Source organism: Sciurus carolinensis, chromosome 1 (assembly GCF_902686445.1).
Source record: "Sciurus carolinensis chromosome 1, mSciCar1.2, whole genome shotgun sequence".
Taxonomy (NCBI): domain Eukaryota; kingdom Metazoa; phylum Chordata; class Mammalia; order Rodentia; family Sciuridae; genus Sciurus; species Sciurus carolinensis.
Genome location: NC_062213.1, coordinates 46,717,758 through 46,737,961, shown reverse-complemented (window position 1 = coordinate 46,737,961; position 20,204 = coordinate 46,717,758). Strand labels below are relative to the sequence as shown.

At 36.6% G+C, this 20,204-nt stretch overlaps 1 protein-coding gene across 1 annotated transcript in view; it reads left to right on the top strand.

Annotated features, from left to right (window-relative positions):
* Nucleotides 1-20,204, top strand: part of Necab1 (N-terminal EF-hand calcium binding protein 1) — a 161,881-nt gene that overhangs the window by 98,598 nt on the left and 43,079 nt on the right. The gene's annotated exons all lie outside the window — the stretch shown is intronic.

Below are 20,204 nucleotides of genomic sequence, written 5' to 3'. Positions count from 1 at the left end.
CTTGTATCCTGCTACTTTACTGAATTCACTTATGAGTTCTAAGAGTTTTCTGGTGGAATTTCCTGGTTCCTCTAAGTATATAATCATATCATCAGCAAATAGGGATAGTTTGAGTTCTTCTTTTCCAATTCATATCCCTTTAATTTCTTTGATCTGTCTAATTGCTCTGGCTAGAGTTTCAAGGACAATATTGAATAGGAGTGGTGAGAGAGGGCATCCCTGCCTTGTTCCAGATTTTAGGGGGAATGCTTTTAGTTTTTAACCATTGAGAATGATATTAGCCATGGGCTTAGCATAGATGGCCTTTACAATGTTAAGGAATGTTCCCACTATCCCTATTTTTTCTAGTGTTTTGAGCATGAAGGGGTGCTGTATTTTATCAAATGCTTTTTCTGCATCTATTGAAATAATCATGTGATTCTTGACTTTAAGTTTGTTGATATGGTGAATTACATTTTTTGATTTCCTGATGTTGAACCAACCTTGCATCCCTGGGATGAAACCCACTTGATCATGGTGCACTATCTTTTTACTATGTTTTTGTATGTGATTTGCTAAAATTTTGTTGAGAATTTTTGCATCGATGTTCATTAAGGATATTGGTCTGAAATTTTCTTTCCTCAATGTGTCTCTGTCTGGTTTAGGTATCAGGGTGATATTGGCTTTGTAGAGTGAGTTTGGGAGGGTTCCCTCCTCTTCTATTTCATGGAATACTTTGAAAAGTATTGGAATGAGCTCTTCTTTAAGGGTTTTGTAGAACTCGGCTGAGAAACCATCAGGTCCTAGACTTTTCTTTGTTGGTAGGCTTTTGATGACTTCTTCTATTTCATTACTTGAAATTGGTCTATTTAAATTGTGTATGTTCTCCTCGTTTAGTTTAGGCAATTCATAGGTCTCTAGAAACTTGTTGATATCTTCAAAATTTTCTATTTTGTTGGAGTATAGATTTTCAAAATAGCTTCTAATTATGTTTTGTATTTCAATCGTGTCTGTTGTGATTTTTCCTTGTTCATTCCGAATTTTGGTGATTTGGGTTTTCTCTCGTCTTCTCTTTGTTAGTGTGGCTAAACGTTTATCAATTTTGTTTATTTTTTCAAAGAACCAACTATTTATTTTGTCAATTTTTTGTATTGTTTCTTTTGTTTCAATTTCGTTGATTTCAGCTCTGAGTTTAACTATTTCCTGTCTTCTACTACTTTTGGTGTTACTCTGTTCTTCTTTTTCTAGGGCTTTGAGCTGTAGTGTTAGGTCGTTTATTTGTTGAGTTTTGCTTCTTTTATGGAATGCACTCCATGAAATAAATTTTCCTCTAAGTACTGCTTTCATAGTGTCCCAGAGATTTTGATATGATGTTTCTTTGTTCTCATTTACCTCTGAGAATTTTTTAATTTCCTTCCTAATATCTTCTGTTATCCATTCATCATATAATAGCATATTGTTTAATCTCCAGGTGTTGGAGTAATTTCTGTTTTTTACTCTTTCATTTATTTCTAATTTCAATCCATTATGATCTGATAAAATACATGGAAGTGTCTCTATCTTCTTGTATTTGCTAACATTAGCTTTGTGGCATAATATATGGTCTATTTTAGAGAAGGATCCATGTGCTGCTGAGAAGAAAGTGTATTCACTCTTCGTTGGATGGTATATTCTATAAATGTCTGTTAAGTCTAAATTATTGATTGTATTATTGAGATCTATGGTTTCTTTGTTCAATTTTTGTTTGGAAGATCTGTCCAGTGGTGAGAGAGGCGTGTTAAAATCACCTAGTATTATTGTATTGTGGTCTATTTGGTTTCTGAGATTGAGAAGGATTTGTTTGACATACATGGGTGAGCCACTGTTTGGGGCATAGATATTTATGATTGTTATGTCTTGCTGATTTATGGTTCCCTTAAGCAGTATGAAATGTCCTTCTTTATCCCTTCTGACTAACTTTGGCTTGAAGTCCACTTTATCTGAAATGAGGATGGATACCCCAGCTTTTTTGCTGGGTCCATGTGCATGGTAAGTTTTTTCCCATCCTTTCACCTTTAGTCTTTGGGTATCTCTTTCTAAGAGATGAGTCTCTTGCAGGCAACATATTGTTGGATCTTTCTTTTTAATCCAATCTGCCAGTCTATGTCTTTTGATTGATGAATTCAGGCCATTAATATTCAGGGTTATTATTGAGATATGATTTGTATTCCCGGTCATTTGACTCATTTTATTCATTTATTTATTTATTTTTGACACGACTTGGTTCCTCTTTATTTGAGAGTTCCTTTAGGATATCTCCTCCCTTTGCTGATTTGATTCTTTGTTTTTCATCTCTTCTTCATGGAATATTTCGCTGAGAATGTTCTGTAATGCTGGCTTTCTTTTTGTATATTCTTTTAGCTTTTGTTTATCATGGAAGGATCTTATTTCGTCGTCAAATCTGAAGGTAAGTTTTGTTGGGTATAAGATTCTTGGTTGGCATCCATTTTCTTTTAGGGCTTGAAAAATGTTATTCCAGGCCCTTCTAGCTTTTAAGGTCTGGATTGAAAAATCTTCTGATATCCGTATTGGTTTCCCCCTGAATGTAATTTGGTTCTTTTCTCTCACAGCCTTTAAGATTCTGTCTTTATTTTGTATGTTAGGTATTTTCATTATAATGTGCCTTGGTGTGGGTCTGTTGTAATTTTGTGTATTTGGAGTCCTATAAGCCTCTTGAACTTGATTTTCCATTTCATTCTTCAGATTTGGGAAAGTTTCTGAAATTATCTCATTGAATAGGTTGTTCATTCCTTTGGTTTGTTTCTCTAAGCCTTCCTCAATCCCAATAATTCTCAAATTTGGCCTTTTCATGATATCCCATAGTTCTTGGAGATTCTGTTCATGATTTTTTACCATCTTCTCTGTTCGACTTTGTTTTCAAGGTTAAATATTTTGTCTTCAATATCTGAGGTTCTGTCTTCCAGGTGTTCTATCCTATTGGTTGTGCTTTCTATGGAGTTCTTAATTTGGTTTATTGTTTCCTTCATTTCAAGGATTTCTGTTTGGTTTTTTTTCAGTATCTCTAACTCTTTATTGAAATGGTCTTTTGCTTCCTGTATTTGCTCTTTTAACTGTCGATTGGTGCGTTCATTCAATGCCTGCATTTGCTCTTTCATTTCATCGTTTGCTTCCCTTATCATGTTAATTATGTGCATTCTGAACTCCCTTTCTGTCATTTCTTCTGCCATGTTGTCATTGGATTTTATTGATGAAGCATCCAGATTTGTTTGAGGCATTTTCTTCCCTTGTTTTCTCATGTCGTTCAGGTATCAGTGGACTGCTGAGATGTTGCAGATTTCCTCTACTGACTTGTAATGTCCCTGAAAATTGCTAGTGTATCCCCTCTTATCCTTCAGTAGCCTGAAGTCTTAGAGGAAGTTTGATACTGCGGTGTTCCCCAAGGAAGCTGCCTCTCTAGGGGTGGTGGTCTTCAGATGGGGTATATTCCCTGCTAGTGGGCGGAGGTGCCTCTACTTGTTGACCAATGATCATCCAAAGGGGAACTAGGCTGCGGGCTGAGGCAAGGCCTGTTTGGACCTGTGTCTCTGGTTTTACCGTCCTTGTGGGAAAACCTCACCTGGCGGGGAAGACTCACCCGATGGGGAGGTCTCACTGGTCAGTTCCCCTCCTAGAGGTTCCCCTCAATCCACAACTACCACCTGGGCAGGGCAGCCTTCCCAGGCAACGTTCCCAGGGGCCTGGACCTACCTCCTGGGCCTGGGAGCCCTGCCCTTCGCAGACGAGTCTCCTTAGGTAGCACCTCCTCAAAGAAGCTGCCTGCAGTCCTGGAACCTTCGCTCCACCCCTCAGCTTGTCTCTGTGTAGCTCTTTCAACAAAAGGTGCCTAGTTCCCCGGACCAGACCGTGCTTTGCACCTAATCGCCTGGCTATGCGACCCGTCCTCTGAGCAGTCACTTGGAGCTTCGTACATATGCTCCAAGGCCCAGTGACCCGCCGCTTGTCTCTTCCTCCAGGCAGCCACCAGGTGTTCTGTGTGGGCGCTTGGAGACCAAGCAACTCACTGCGCACCTCCACCTCCTCAGGACAGCCCCCTCCCCGTTGTTCAGGCGGTTGCTGAGTCCAAATAGCTCGCCGCCCAGTTCTTCCTCTGGCAGCTGCTGAAGCCCCGGCAGATTGCTCCAAAACCAAGCGCTGTGCTGCGCGGCCTCCTCTGCAATGTTCCCTGCTGTCTGTGTTACCACTCCAGCGGGGGGAGGGGCGTCTCGCCGAGCCACTCTACTTCACAAAGTTCCCTGCGTTCCGGGGCTACCGCCCCATCTAGGACACCTCCCCAATGGGAGAAACTCACCCGGCGGCTTTGAGTTGGTCCCAAGTCACTCACTATCTCCTCTTTTGAATCTTGAGTCCTGGAGCAACATGAAATGCAGCCGCCCTCTAGTCCACCATCTTGAAACCCCTGAATCTATTCCATTTATTGATCCTTGCTTTTATTTCTTGCCCTATGGGGGTCTTCTTAAGGAACTCTGGTCTTAAGCCAGTGTGATGGAGATTTGGGCCTACTTTTTCTTCAATTTGGTGAAGAGTCTCAGGTATAATTCCTAGATCTTTGATCTATTTTGAGTTGAGTTTTGTGCAGGGTGAGAGATAGGGGTTTAATTTCATTTTACTGCATATGGATTTCCAGTTTTGCCTGCACCATTTGTTGAAGAGGCTATCTATTCTCCATTGTAAGTTTTTGGCACCTTCATCTAGTATGGGATAACTGTACTTATATGGGTATGTCTCCATGTCTTCTATCCTGTACCATTGGTCTACCTGTCTGTTTTGGTGCCCATACCATGCTGTTTTTGTTACTATTGCTCTATAGTAGAGTTTAAGGTCTGATACCTCCTGCTTCACTCTTCCTGCTCAGGATTGCTTTGGCTATTCTGGGTCTCTTGTTCTTCCAGATGAAGTTCATGATTGCTTTCTCTATTTCTATAAGAAATGTCATTGGGATTTTAATTGGAATTGCATTGAATCTGTATAGCACTTTTGGTAGTATGGCCATTTTGACAATATTAATTCTGCCTATTCAAGAACATGGGAGATCTTTCCATCTTCTAAGGTCTTCTTCAATTTCTTTCTTTAATGTTCTGTAGTTTTCATTGTAGAGATCTTTCACCTTTTTGGTTAGATTGATTCCCAAGTATTTTATAAGGTTAAGCATGATCGTTCCTGGCATGTTCTAGAAATTTTCTGGGACTCAGGATGGACTGTGTGTAAGAAGGAACCCAAAATTCCTTCCTCTGGAGAGTCAAAGACACAAGAAAAGCTGAGAAACATTGCTAAATAGACACAGGATATTCAACGGGGGAGCCTCGAGGAACACCTCAGTGCTTAATTCCATCCTGGAGAGGCACCCTCTTTGAACAGAAGAATTAAACCTTTTCCCGGCTTTCTCTTGTAGTCTGCTTATTGTTTCTGCATTTTCATTATTAGAATCATATTTGTTTCATTGAAAAAATAAGTTGCTGTTGAACAAACAGCTGGCCTTGGTCCTTATGCATTAAAATATGAAACTTCAAGGGTCCCATGAAATGTCAGGATGCAAACAGCATCATTCTGTGAACTCCTTGTCCCCCGGTGCTGGTCTCTGTTGAGGTCGTATAACAGCAAGAGAAGAATAGACAGGGTACCATAAAACTGCTGCCTTCAAAGAAAGCAAAGGAAAAAATGGTTATTTCCTTCCCACCCGGCTTCCAGATGAACCACAGAAAAACATTCTTGGCCTGTTCTGAGATGAAAATGGATCTGTGTTCCCATTCATGGATTTGAGGAAACAAACACAGACCGTTGATGGATTGCCTGCAGTCACATTAGAGGTTTATGGTCAAGCCTGTCACTGCACATAAAATCTTATCCTCCAGAAAGATAAAAAATATTATTCAGAAATACTCAATTAATTCATTCCAGTCCAATCACTAACTATTACCACAGGCCTCTTCCAAGAAAATGAAGATTAACACTGTAACCTTCCAGGTATAGGATTCTACATCTGTTGCCATGGCAAAGGAGCAAAATCTGAGCTTCTGATTAAAATGAATACTTTTGTAAGAAATAATCAAGATCCCTATCAGGGTTTCATCACTGTCTTATAGTCTTTTTCACTCTCCATAGTACCCCAAGCCTGGAGCGTGAAGTGCCTACTTGAAATTTGCTTTTTGTTGTTTATAGAATAAGAGAATTAATTTTGTTCCCATCAGTTTCCTGATTTTTTTCATAACATAAATGTGCCTTAATCATTCTAAATATATGAATGTTTTGATTTCAGTGATGAAAAAAATAGACTGATGGATAGCAGGTTTATAACTTACATTTGTTTCTTTTAGAATTTGCAGTTTACCTTTCATTCTTAATGTTTTTGAGTGCTTGATTCCATACAGAACACAGAATGCCTTTCTCAAATATGAAAGAAGAAGGTAAATTTATAAGGAAATAACTGGCAGTCTGGAGATATTCCTTCCAGCATAGGCTTTGATAAATCTTTGCCTAAGTCATAACTTTTCTGAGGAAAACCTTCTGAAGCTGATATGATTTGTCTTCCTGTTCACAACAAACTGGTTCATAGAAATTGAGCTGCCTTTTTGCTATTCTCAGCTTAAATATAAATTCAGATGCAATTTAGATGATGTCTCCCTTCCTTTTTTAATTGCTAGTTTGCAGCCCTGAAAATCTTCCCTTCGGTGGGGCCCTTAGGGGACAGTTTTATAATCATGGCCCTTACAGCCTCTTGGGACTGGCACCTGCTGTTCCTCCAAAGATGTTTAAAGTCAACCTAGGAATGATCAAGATTATTTTATTTTTGTGTTTTAAATACCTTTAGACAGGAAAGGAGACCTGTATACTTATCTAGACTGGTCCTGAGCAAGTGTACTTCTTAAGGATCCTGAACAAGTATCTGTCTGTACCTCATTTTGAAAATGAGAATTTTATATGCAGTGGTTCCTTCTTGCTGATTGCCTGTGAAATTTTGATACCCTGCCTTTCTAATACTGAATTTTGTTTTCCAGTTCAATGGACCATATACAAGTGGTGTACAAAATACCAAAATAAGGGTGCACCTAACAGTGTTTTATATTGATGAAATATACTATTTTGTTGTTTAGAAAAACTCTTGGCTATTTATTATTCTAAGAAAGTTATCTATTCCCAAGGCTTTTCTTTCCTGAAAAAAATGTTACTTGACTTCATTGGCATTATATTCATAAATGGCATTATATTCATAAATTCAAAGGGCAAATTAAATCCCTAAAGGTGTCAGTGCTCATATATTTATTAAGTTTCTATTATTTCCCATGCACTATGATATTTCAGAATTCTCATAATATTTTAGTACTCAATTTTTTTTTTTTACAGAATTTGTTTAGATCAAAGAGAAGGATTTGTCATCGAAAGCATTGATTGATATGAACTAAAATGTGTTTATCCCACACAAATTCAGTAATGTGGTCATATTGACTCAACATATTATAGAAATATGGTTAAAATAGAACTATCCATCTGACACATATACTGTTTAAGAGGGAGTTCCAATTACAAGGGACTGTTATCATTTGCTTGAACTCTGTCTTATATCTATTTCATGACCTTAAAGATAATACTCAAAGAAAAATGTGTGGGAAATAGCATAGTTATGGGGAAGAAATTTTGGTGATATTTTATTATCAACATCAACAAACATAAATTGAGGCCACTTTATGTGGGAATATGATTCTGTGCTCTTATGAAGAAAAATGTAACATTCAGTTCTGTGTTACACTCTGGAGGAGGTCAGGGGAGCAGGTGAGGAAATAGTATATGAAAAGTGATGAAAATTACTAATTTGGAAGTGTTTACAGACTTTCTTATCCTTCTGCCTGACACAGAGTCCTGTATTTTAGTGCCTATATCTAACTACACCCACAGCTTCTCAGACATATAAAGATAGTCTATTTCTATCAGACTGGTTCCTGCACATACATTAACATTTATAATGTAAAATAAGACAGAAATGAAGAAAGGCATACAAACCAAAGGTAAAACCTAATGATTGTTAGGGCAAATACTCTTCAGACTACCGCCGAGTCAAGAAACCAAAACAACCAATCACCACCTTCAGTGTGCTCCATCATAACCCCTTCTTCTCCTAACTGGTCCTTGAACTAATCACTTCCCTGCATTTTGTTATGGTTTTATCACACAAATGTCTATTCCTAGAATTAGAGTTGTATCTAATTTTATATCTGTTACAACTCTTTTAATCTTCAGGTTACTACCACAATTCACTTTTATTTATTTATACAATTTATCTGTGGCAGAACCCACAGAAGTGCTCACAGTTTCAACCTTGCTGATTGTCTATCATGGCACAATTCAGCATGATCTTCTGACCTGTGTTCTGGCCACAAATTCTAAACTGAATCCAGAGGTTTATTTCATAGACTTGTATGTGGAAGTGTATTTTCTCTTCAGGAATCACATAGTATCAGTTGTCTCTGACGTTGGCAGTCTTTGATGCTCAAGACCTGGCTCAGGGGCCAGTGAACTCCAGCTGTTGACCAAATTCCAACCATGTCTTTTATATGGTCTATGAATACAGCACACTCTTTCATTTATGAATAATCTATAACTCCAATAGCAGGAGGTGTGGTCTTTGTTCACGAAGGCTAGAATATGTGCTATCTAGGTCTCTACAGGTTTGCCTGTACTTACAGCCTAGGTTATCAATCTTTATGTTGCAGTTACTCTGGTCATTTTGGCTTTCTGACACTTTTTTTTTTCTGTACTAGGAATTGAAACCAGGAAGATTTACCCCTGAGCTACATTTCCAGTCTTTTTTTTTTTTTTTAAAGAGCATTCTCACAACATTGCTAAATGTTTCACCAACATGCTAAGACAAACTCAAACTTGCGATCCTCCTGCCTCAGCCTCCCCAGTCACTGGCATTAAAAGTGTGCACCACTACACCACCCTGATAGATTTTGTGAGGAGGGCTCATGCGAAAATTGCTGCCTGAGTTGTTGCATGTTGATAATTGTGGGGGTAAAAGAAAAAGACCTTTATCTTAAAAGTCGGATGTTATTGATATGAAAATCCTTGGATCCATTTTATTTTAAACACCTTAAATGTGTAAACTATACTTCCTTCTGATGTAACAGCATTGCTTCTGGAAAGTCATGGAATCTAGTTGTTGTTTTGTTTTGTGTTTAGCCCCACAAAAAATCATTCGCTTTTTATGTCTCAATGCACAAAGAATTTTTACATTGTTGTTTAAAGTTCAATTTTTTTTATTAAAATATGTCCTCATATGTTTGTTCTGCGTTTATATTTCTGTATAGATGGTGCACTTTCAGTGTTTAATATCGAGTCTTTTTGTTTCAGGAAAACAGTGTTCTGTTCCTTTGTGAGTTTCTATGCTGCTTCAGGCATTCTGTTATCAATGAGTTGGATACGCTTTGACTATCTTCAGTATTTGTCACTTTCTCTCAAATTCCTTTGTTTCTTTATTATCTTTTAAAGTTTTCTCCTTTTCATTAAGGTATTATCTGTTTTTCTTCTGTGTTCCTTCTTAATTCAATTTAACGAAATTATTTTTTACTTTCTATTTCTAATTCTTTCCTGAATTTTATCACCTTATGTCTAATTTGGACATATGTTGCTTTTTCCATTTCTTGAATTTTTTTTCATAAGGTCTTTTACCTCATTTGTAAATACTTGGTTCCCCTTTGATCTGATCTGTGGGCCTTCAGTATGCTGTTATTGTCAGCAGGGATGGTAACTTGTTCCTCACTTTCCTCTTTCTTATTACAACAGTGTATGGAATTTGACCTTAGTAATTTTCTGTTGTACATTTTATTTTATGATTCTTATTGCTATTATTATTATTTTCCTTTATTTTTCAAAGGTGGTTGTGTTCAGAATTGTTTTTCTAACTTCACAACACTTCTTATTAAGAGTGGATGTTTAGGAGGGACTGTATAGCAGGAAAAGAGGGGTGGGAGGGGTGGGGGGAAGGAAAAAATAACAGAATGAATCAAACACCATTACCCTATGTAAATGTATGATTACACAAATGGTATGCTTCTACTTCATGTACAGAGAAACAAGATGTATCCCATTTGTTTACAATAAAAATAAATTTAAAAAAAAAATGAAGTGGGTGTTTTCTAGTACTGAAAAATATGGTGGTTTTCCTTCTCAGGTTTCCTGGCTCTGTTCCTCTCCCCACTTTTTTTTTTTTTATTTTTATAGGCTGCATTTTGATTCATTGTACACAAATAGGATACAACTTTTCATTTCTATGGTTGTACACAATGTAGATTCACACCATTCATGTAATCATACATGTACATAGGATAATGATGTCTGTCTCAGGCCACTCTTTCCTCTCCCCCGCCATTTCCCTCTACACAATCAAAGGACCCTTATTCTTTTCTTATGGCACCCCCCACCCTGTGGACTCCCCCCACCCCACACCATTATGTATCATTATCCGCTTATCAGAGAAAACATTTTGCCTTTGGCTTTTTGGGATTGGCTTATTTCATGTAGCATGGTATTCTGCAACTCCATTCATTTACCTGCAAATGCCATAATTTTATTCTTCTTTATAGATGAATAATATTCCACTGTGTATATATACCACAGTTTCTTTATTCATTCATCTACTGAAGGGCATCTAGGTTGGTTCCATGATCTAGCTATTATGAATTGAGCTCCTATACATTGATGTGACTGCATCACTATAGTATGCTGATTTTCCATTGGGTATAAACTGAGGAGTGGGATAACTGGTTGAAGTGGTGGGTCCATTCCAAGTTTTCTGAGGAATCTTCATACTGCTTTCCAGAGTGGCTTTGTCAATTTGCAATTCCACCAGCAATGTATGAGTGTGCCTTTTCCCCACATTCACTCCGACAACTATTATTGTTGTTTTCTTGGTAATAGCCATTCTAATTAGTGTGAGATGAAATCTTAGGGTGATTTTCATTTGCACTTCTCTAGTGATTAGAGATGTTGAACACTTTTTCATATCATTTGTTGATCGCTTGTATATCTTCTTCTGTGATGTGTCTGCCCAATTCCTTAGCCCATTTATTGATTGGGTTCTTTGTATTTTTAGCATAAAGTTTTTTAAGTTCTTTATAAATTTTGGAGATTAGTGCTCTATCTGAAGGGCATGTGGAAAGATTTTCTCCCATTCTGTAGGCTCTCTTTTCACATTATTGATTGTGTCATTAACTTAGAAAAAGCTTTTAAGTTTGAATCATTCCATTTATTGATTCTTGTTTTCATTTCTTGCACTCTATAGTCTTGTTAAGGAAGTCTTGTCCTAAGCCAACATGATGAAGATTCGGGCCTACTTTTTCTTCTATTTGGTGCAGGGTCTCTGGTCTAATTCTAGATCCTTGATTCATTTTGAGTTGAGTTTTGTGCAGGGTGAGAGTTAGGAGTTTAATTCATTTTGTTGCATATGGCTTTCAGTTTTTCCAGCACCATTTGTTGAAGAAGTTATCTTTTCTCCATTGTATGTTTTTGTATGTTTTTGGCACCTTTGTCTAGTATGAGATAACTGCATTTATGTGGGTTTGTCTCTCTATCTTTTATCCTGTACCATTGGTCTACCTGTTTATTTTGGTGCCAATACCATACCTTTTTTGTTACTATTGCTCTGTAGTAGAGTTTAAGGTCTGGTATTGTGATACCTCCTGCTTCACTCTTCCTGCTCAGGATTGCTTTGGCTATTCTGGGTCTCTTATTCTTCCAGATGAAGTTCATTATTGCTTTCTCTATTTCTATGAGGAACATCATTGGAATTAAAATTGGAATTGCATTGAATCTGTATAGCACCTTTGGTAGAATGGCCATTTTGACAATATTAATTCTGCCTATCCAAGAACATGGGAGATCTTTAATTTCTTTCTTTAGTGTTCTGTAGTTTTCATTATAGAGGTCCTTTACCTCTTTGTTAGATTGATTTCCAAGTATTTTATTTTTTTGAGGCTATTGTGAATGGAGTAGTTTTTCTAATTTCTTTTAGGATTCATCCCTTGTGAATAGAAATGCATTAGATTTATGAATGTTGATTTTATATCCTGCTACTTTTCTGAATCAATTTATTAGTTCTAGAAGTTTTCTGGTGGAGTTTTTTGGATCCTCTAAATACAGAACCATGTCATCAGCAAACAGCGATAGTTTGAGCTTTTCTTTTCCTATTTGTATCCCTTTAATTTCTTTAGTTTGTCTAATTGCTCTGACTAGTGTTTCAAGGACTATGTTGAATAGAAGTGGTGAAAGAGGGCTTCCCTGTCTTGTTCCAGTTTTTAGAGGGAATGCTTTCAATTTTTCTCCATTTAGAATGATGTTGACTGTGGGCTTAGCATAGACAGTCTTTACAATGTTGAGGAATGTTCCTGCTGTCCCTATTTTTTCGAGTGTTTTGAGCCGGAAGGTGTGCTGTATTTTATTAAATGCTTTTTCTGCATATATTGAAGTAATCTTATGATTCTTAACTTTAAGATCTATTGATGTGATAAATTACATTTATTGATTTCCAGATGTTGAACCAACCTTGCATCCCTGAGATGAATCCCACTTGATCATTGTGTACTATCTTCTTAATATGTTTTTGTGCATGATTTGCCAGAATTTTGTTAAGGATTTTTGCATCCTATGTTCATCAGGGATATTGGTCTAAAGTTTTCTTTCCTTGATGCATCTTTGTCAGGTTTTGGTATCAGGGTGATAATAGTTTCATAGAATGAGTTTGGAAGGGTTCCCTCCTTTTCTGTTTCATGGAATACTTTGAGGAGTATGGTATTAGTTCTTCTTTGAAGGTCTTGTAGGACTCAGCTGAGAATCCAACTGATCCCAGGCTCTTTTGGTTGGTAGGTTTTTGATGGGTTCTTCTATTTCATTGCTTGAAGTTGATCTGTTTAAATTGTGTATGTCCTGCTGATTCATTTTGGGAGGATTATATGTCTCTAGAAATTTGTCAGTATCTTTGAGATTTTCTATTTTGTTGGAGTGTGGATTTTCAAAATAGCTTCTAATTATGTTATGTATTTCAGTGGTGTCTGTCATATTTTCTTTTCATCACCAATATTAGTAATTTGAGTTTTCTCTCTCTTCATTAGTGTGGCTCAGGGTTTATCACTTTTGTTAACTTTTTCAAAGAATCATTTTTTTTAATTGTTTCTTTTATTTCTTGTCTTCTACTACTTTGGGTGTTGATCTGTTCTTTTTCTAGGGCTTTGTAATGTTAGGTCATTTAGTTGTTGACTTTTTATTCTTTTCTTGAATGTGCTCCTTGCAATAAATTTTCCTCTAAGTACTGCTTTGATAGTGTCCCAGAGATTTTGATATGTTGTGTCATTGTTCTCATTTACCTCTAAGAATTTTTTTTATCTCCTCCCTCATGTCTTCTGTTATCCATACATCATTCAATAGTGTATTATTTAGTCTCCAGGTGTTGGAGTAGTTTCCGGATTTTTATTTATCATTGATTTCTAGTTCATTCCATTGATATGATAGAATACAAGGTAGTATCTGTATTTTTTTGTATTTACTAAGGACTGCTTTGTGGCATAACATATGGTCTATTTTAGAGAAGCATCCATGTGCTGCTGAGAAGAAAGCTTATTTACTCATTGATGGATGGAATATTCTATATATGTCTGTTAAGTTATTGCTTGTGTTATTGAGTTCTATGGTTTTTTTTATTCAGTTTTTGTTTGAAAGATCTATCCAGTGGTGAGAATAGTGTGTTAAAGTCATCTAGTATTATTGTGTTGTGGACTATTTGGATGCTGGAATTGAGAAGGATTTGTTTGATGTACATGGATGCACCATTATTTGGGGCATAAATATTTATGATCATTATGTCTTACTGATTTATGGTTCCTTAAGCAGTATGAAATGTTGTTCCTTATCTCTTCTGACTATCTTTGGCTTGAAGCCCGCTTTATCTGATATGAGGATGGAAACTCTTGCTTTTTTACCGAGTCCATGTGAGTGGTATGTTTTTTCCCATCCTTTTACCTTAGTCTGTGGATGTCTTTTTCTATGAGATGAGTCTCTTGAAAGCAGAATATTGTTGGGTCTTATTTTTTTAATCCAATCTGCTAGTCTATGTCTTTTGATTAATGAGTTTAGGCCGTTAACATTCAGGATTATTATTGAGATATGATTAATATTTGTGGTCATTTTGGCTTATTTTTTACTTTTAACTTGACTTGGTTTCTCCTTTGATTGGCTTTTCCTTTAGGGTAGTTCTTCTCTTTGCTGAATTACACTGTTGTTTTTCATTTCCTTCTCGTGGAATATTTTGCTGAGAATGTTCTGTAGTGCAGGCTTTCTATTTGTAAATTCTTTTAACTTTCATTTATCATGGAAGGTTTTTATTTCATCATCAAATCTGAAGTTTAGTTTTGCTGGGTATAGGATTTTTGGTTGGCAACCATATTCTTTCAGAGCTTGAAATACATTGTTCCAGGCCCTTCTATCTTTTTTAGGGTCTGGGCTGAGAAATCTTCTGATATCCATATTGGTTTTCTGCTATATATAATCTGATCTTTTCTCTCACAACCTTTAAAATTCTATCTTTATTTTGTATGTTTGGCATTTTCATTATAATGTGCCTTGGTGTGGATCTGTTGTAATTTTGTACATTGATGTCTTGTAAGCCTCTTATATTTGATTTTCCATTTCACTCTTCAGGTTTGGGAAATTTTCTGATATTATTTCATTGAATATATTGTTCATTCCTTTGGTTTGTAACTCTGTGCCTTCCTCAATTTCAATAATTCTTAAATTTGGTCTTCTCATGATATCCCATTCATCTTGGAATTTCTGTTCATGATTTCTTACCATCTTCTGTGTTTATTTTCAAGATTATAGTGACCCTTCAGGTTTCCGATACCTCACCTTTAAGGGGGAGATCAATATTAGCAACACCCAATACAAACAATAGGCAGCCATAAGCCAAATAGCCCCATGAAGACGTTAATAGTATTGTAATAAACAGAGGATGAGTTCGATTATTATCAACAGTATAACCAATAGGTTTGCAAGGAGGTCTACAATTTCTAATGGTGGACAAAGAGAATGGGAAGAGGTGTAGGACGTAACTGTTAATGGGATAAGAAGAGAGTATATAGGGGTACTTGATCATAGGAAGAATTAAAATGAAATCAAAAGAAGTTGGGTATTAGCATGAGAAAAGGAAGAAAGAGACTGAGGAAACAGTTAAAATAGAGCAAAGAAAATTTAAATTTAAAATTTAAAAAGAAAAAAATCTACACTGTAACAGTCATATACTATTCAATCCTCCCAGTCTTCAGTAGCCTGATACATGAGAGGTACCTGACAATGAACTTCCAGACTCCAGCAGGTGTCTCAGGATGGGACACCCTTTAGGTGGATGCCCCACCTAAAGATGTCAACTTCTGCTTTGGAGATAATCCAAGATGGCTCCACCTGCTTCCAAACGTGCTGGTAGGTAGGGAGCCACAGCATAGCCACTGATTCCCTGTGGGGCACAGGCAGGCTGGGGTCCTAAACCCCTCTCCCCACTTTTTGTCTGAGTCTTCTTTTCTTTGTCTTTGCGAACTTGTACTGCTCAGTTTGCTTCTGCTCCCAGCCAATTCGCTTCAATGTTATTAGGTGCCTGTGAATGTGACCTGGGTCTTCACCTATTGCCTGTTAATCTCCAGATGTGGGCTGATACCAAGAATGTCTACATACTTACACACAAGTGCATTTTCCTAAAGATCCACTTGTTTGAAGAGGATTACACCTCAGGAGAATGGAATCATTCTTTAGAGAAAGACATCTAGGATGCTATCAGCTCCTGGTGTGAAACAGCAATAGAAAGATCTAGAGGAAAGAAACCTACACAAAATCAATCCTTGAGAACCTTGAGATGAGCCTTTTACAATGGAGTATGTCAATATGAAGGTCTTAAATGATATAACTTATCTTTAAAGTATTTTCAGATTTCAAACAATGGGATATTTGACTGATTTCAAATATTGATTATTTAATAATACTTTATTCCAAAATTATAAGCTTGTTCATGCTCTAATTTGAGGCTGCATAATTCACTTAATCCTTGGGAATCTGTAATCTGAAATTATTTTGATCTCTTGTTTTGCCATCTAAGATTTCCAAAGGCATATCTGGGATTAACCTCAGTCCATTTTGAAAACAGTTATGGACCAGTTCTTCATTTGTTCTTTTTTTAAGTCTTAAATTTGATATGGTGTCCTACCAGCTTAGAAAAAAAAAATGTGCTATTTAAAATAAGAAAACCCAAGAATATTTAAAAGAAGTAGGACATAGGTAATGTGTGCAAGCTAGTTTAGACTTAAAAAAAAAAAAGTAACAATTTGAGGAAGGATAGAAAAGGATAAAAAGATAACCTTATCTTTGCAGAGTGATTCTTTCCTGTTATGGAATCTAGCACAGATGCCTCACAGGAGATTGGAGAGAGCTACAGGAGTATGGATCCACAGGCATTTAGAAGCATTGCCCCCAGTGAAACATGATTGTATCTGACCTTGTAAACAAGAAGACACTAGACTGGCTGTCACCAGCTTGATTAATTTTCAGATAGGGCAAATATAAACAAGGAAGTCTGATGCTCTGATTTTCCTAATTAATTCAGATGATTCATAGTGGGTTAATAACTAAGATCTCCACTCTTCCATCAACCAGATGGGCAGAGCTTGCTTCCTGAGAAATGATCTGACAATTAAGACCCACAGGCAGTCCCCACAAGAAACCTCATTTTCAAAGTACTATGTTTTGAATGCTAGGATTTTTACTTGAACAAATGCTAGCCCTATTCCAGGTCTGTAAAAGGAAATGTAAAAATTGAAATGTTTACATTTTGGCTTTTCAAAGACAAAAATAGAAGTATTAATATTACATTGTTAACCAATATATCAATTGTCAATTGTAATTGACCTTATCAATGACTTGAATAAACATTGCTGAGATCTGAGAAATACCCTGTTAGCTTTCATTTGGCCATATCCTTTCTAACAAGCATAATGGACTAAACTGAGAAAAGAAAAAATAAAAAAGAAATTTCATCTGTACATTTGATTTTTAGTGCTTTCTTAGACCACTAGAAGTTCTTTCTACCATTCTCTCAAAGGAACATGCATCTTACACCAACGTATCAATCTTCTGGGGAGTTAGCAATCCAAAGATCTCTTTTTGTACCTTCACAACCAATACATTTGTTGAGAATAAAAAGGACCCGGCTTTGACATTTTCCAGCTTGCTATCTATTTAATTTTCCATCTGCCTCTTTCACCACTGCCTTCCAAAGGAACATCTGCTGCATATCTGAAATAAGGGAAGCAGATTGGATCTGTGCCACCTGCGTCTGCAGTCCCAAAGCTTGGGATCCAGAGTAAGGGAAGGGGAGAAGACCAGCAAATGGTCCAGGAAGTGAAATGAGGACAAACAGTCTGTTAAGAGCAAAGCTGTGTTTCCCTTTATTGCAGAGTCCATGTGACCAGGCAAGCTGGGCAACAGCGTCTGCAAACAGCAAGGGCCAGATGCAGGGACACAGCTGGTGATTGGTGAGCAGCAAGAACAGCTCCTAGGGCTTGACGTTCCCTCCGGTGCCTTCATCTCCACATGGTCTCCCGTTCCTCACATATTCTTTAAGCATTTATGAGGCAGCTGCTGAGTGCCAGACTTTGTTCTGGGCATTCTGGAAACAGAGATGAACATGACATAATCTTTGTCCTTAAAGCATTGACCTAAAATGAGGAAGAAAGTCAAGTAAACGACAGGTTACAATAGAAAATGACAAATTGTATGTCCTAGGTAGGAAAGTGGTATTACAGAAATGTACAGAAGGGGAAGGAACTGTGGTTCACGCAGTTCTGAGAAGAAAAGGCGGTGTAGACACGGTGCCATGAGCTAAGTCGCAAAGGATAAGTGGGAATATTAGAAAACAAGTCTCTTTTCTCCTTATCACCACGGGGCAGCACATAGCAGCTAACCTTCATAATTGATTCAAAAAACTTAATCCCCCAGAGCCTTATCCCCACCTAACATCCCTCTCAATGTCAAGGCATCAGTATTTATGTCGAATACATCTACCAACGGGGATGTGGTATTTCTTAATGTTATCTGGAGAGTCACAAATGGGCAGAGTAAACTCTCACCCAAGTGAGATAAAAGCGTCAAGATGATAATTTCCTGTTTTGCTACATAGCGCAATGATGGAGTAACCAGTTTTCTGTTTGTTAACTTTATTCTTAAATATCTGACTTTATCTGAATCAAATTCTTTATTTAAAAGCACAATAGTAATGTGATAAATTCTTAGGACTGAAGTTTATCTGCAAAACAATCAGGTATGAAATGAGGATCTACCTAGGGCACCATGAGGAATACAGACATTTAAGACCTGACCTTTGGGTCTAAGAAGCCAAAATCTAGCTGCAGTGACAGAAGTTTTTTAATTTCTATAGCTGTGACATAACAATGACAGATATTTAACATTTAAAAGAAAAATGAATAAGGCAAACTCTATGTTTCTCTGTTCAGTAGATGTATGCCTCCTTCACTTTTCAGTGCTTTCTACCAACAGGTATAAAACTCTCTACCTTTTACTCAGGATTAGTCATAGTGTATGCTGAGATGCAAATATGTTTGGCATAATATCTGACTATGCAATTATGTTTTGTCTTCATTTTAACAAATTTTCTTTTAAAAATATACATTGGTCAAATGGAAATAACTGTGGGGAAAGAGTCAAACACAGGCTCTTTTCTATCAACATATTTTCTTTCTATCTCAAAGTAAAATTTTCCTTGATTTTAGAAAACACATTGAGAAATGATTTTTTGAAATTTTTATCGCCAATAAATAGCAAGCTGTGTAATCAAATTCAGTATTTTGTATATTTTAACTTGATTTAGCTCACCAAAAATCCTTATAACCATTTACGGTTATTTTCTTAAATAGAATTTAGACACTTCAATTTTTAATTTTCAAATAAAACTATTTGTAGGGTAGATAAGACAATTCCTATGTTGTTTACCTGAAAAGAAAGGGCTAAAAGAGAGACTGATGATTGAAACCTTTTTCTATTTCAAATTAAGAAAGAAATGAGATTTCTCTGTGACATTAAATTTCTCTGCTAAAAGAAAATATTCCAAAGAAATTTATACAAGAAGTCATGTTCCGATATTTTATAATTTAGAGTTGATAAAAAAACAGGATATTATTGAGTTGGAATGTATGCTGAAGTTACTTAGCCTGATTTATAAGTGAGAAAGCTGAGACCTACAGAGGTTAAATAACTAAATGCTGTTTTTTTGGATTTATAACTATGCCTCGGTACATCAGGACTCATGGCATTACCTTGTCACAATCATTCCTTTCAGTTTTGTATTTTGAACCACAAAAAAATAAATAAATGAAAAGAAAGAAGAAAGAAAGAAATTAATTTTTGTTTGGAACAGAGCCAAATAAATCTTTTTTTCCTTGGCTGAACTTGAATGTATACCATTCCCACTTAACAATAGAAAATAGATTTAACTGACTGGTCCCATGAACAGAAAGAGTGGTTCTGTTGCCCTTTCCTTCTTGCTAATCAGGTTTTCTTCCTTGATTCTCCCTGAGACTTTAAAGGGTGGTAGAGTTGTTTGGTGGTACTATTCACACCCCCACTTACCTTGCTGAGCTCAGCAAGTACAGCAACCAAGACTGCAGTGATCTGCCTGTAGACCCAGGGCTGCAGGAGAGAATGATGCTTTCCTGGCTGAGACAGTTGCAAATGAGCTTCAGGTAAAATTACTGAGAGACATGAGCAGATTTAGTAAACCATTGGAATATTCCAAGACTTTACATACTGAATTTTAAAGTAAACAGTCTCATTTCCTCTGGATTCATCATAATACGAATCAAGCATAATAAATATATCAGGATGGAATTAAGCCAATTGCTGAAACATGACTGCATTTTGTTGGTAATAGAGAAAAAAAAAAAAAAAAACACGGCATGGTGATCATTTAAATGAAACACGGCAGCCATGCTCCAATCTTTTCTTCTCACAGATTATTGTTTTCCTTTTCTACCAATATCTATTTCATAATTCTTCTCTTTTGTTTTTGGTTTTTGTTTCTTTTACTTAATTGAGGGGCAGGTGCAATGAGCAGTGATATAATCCAGTCT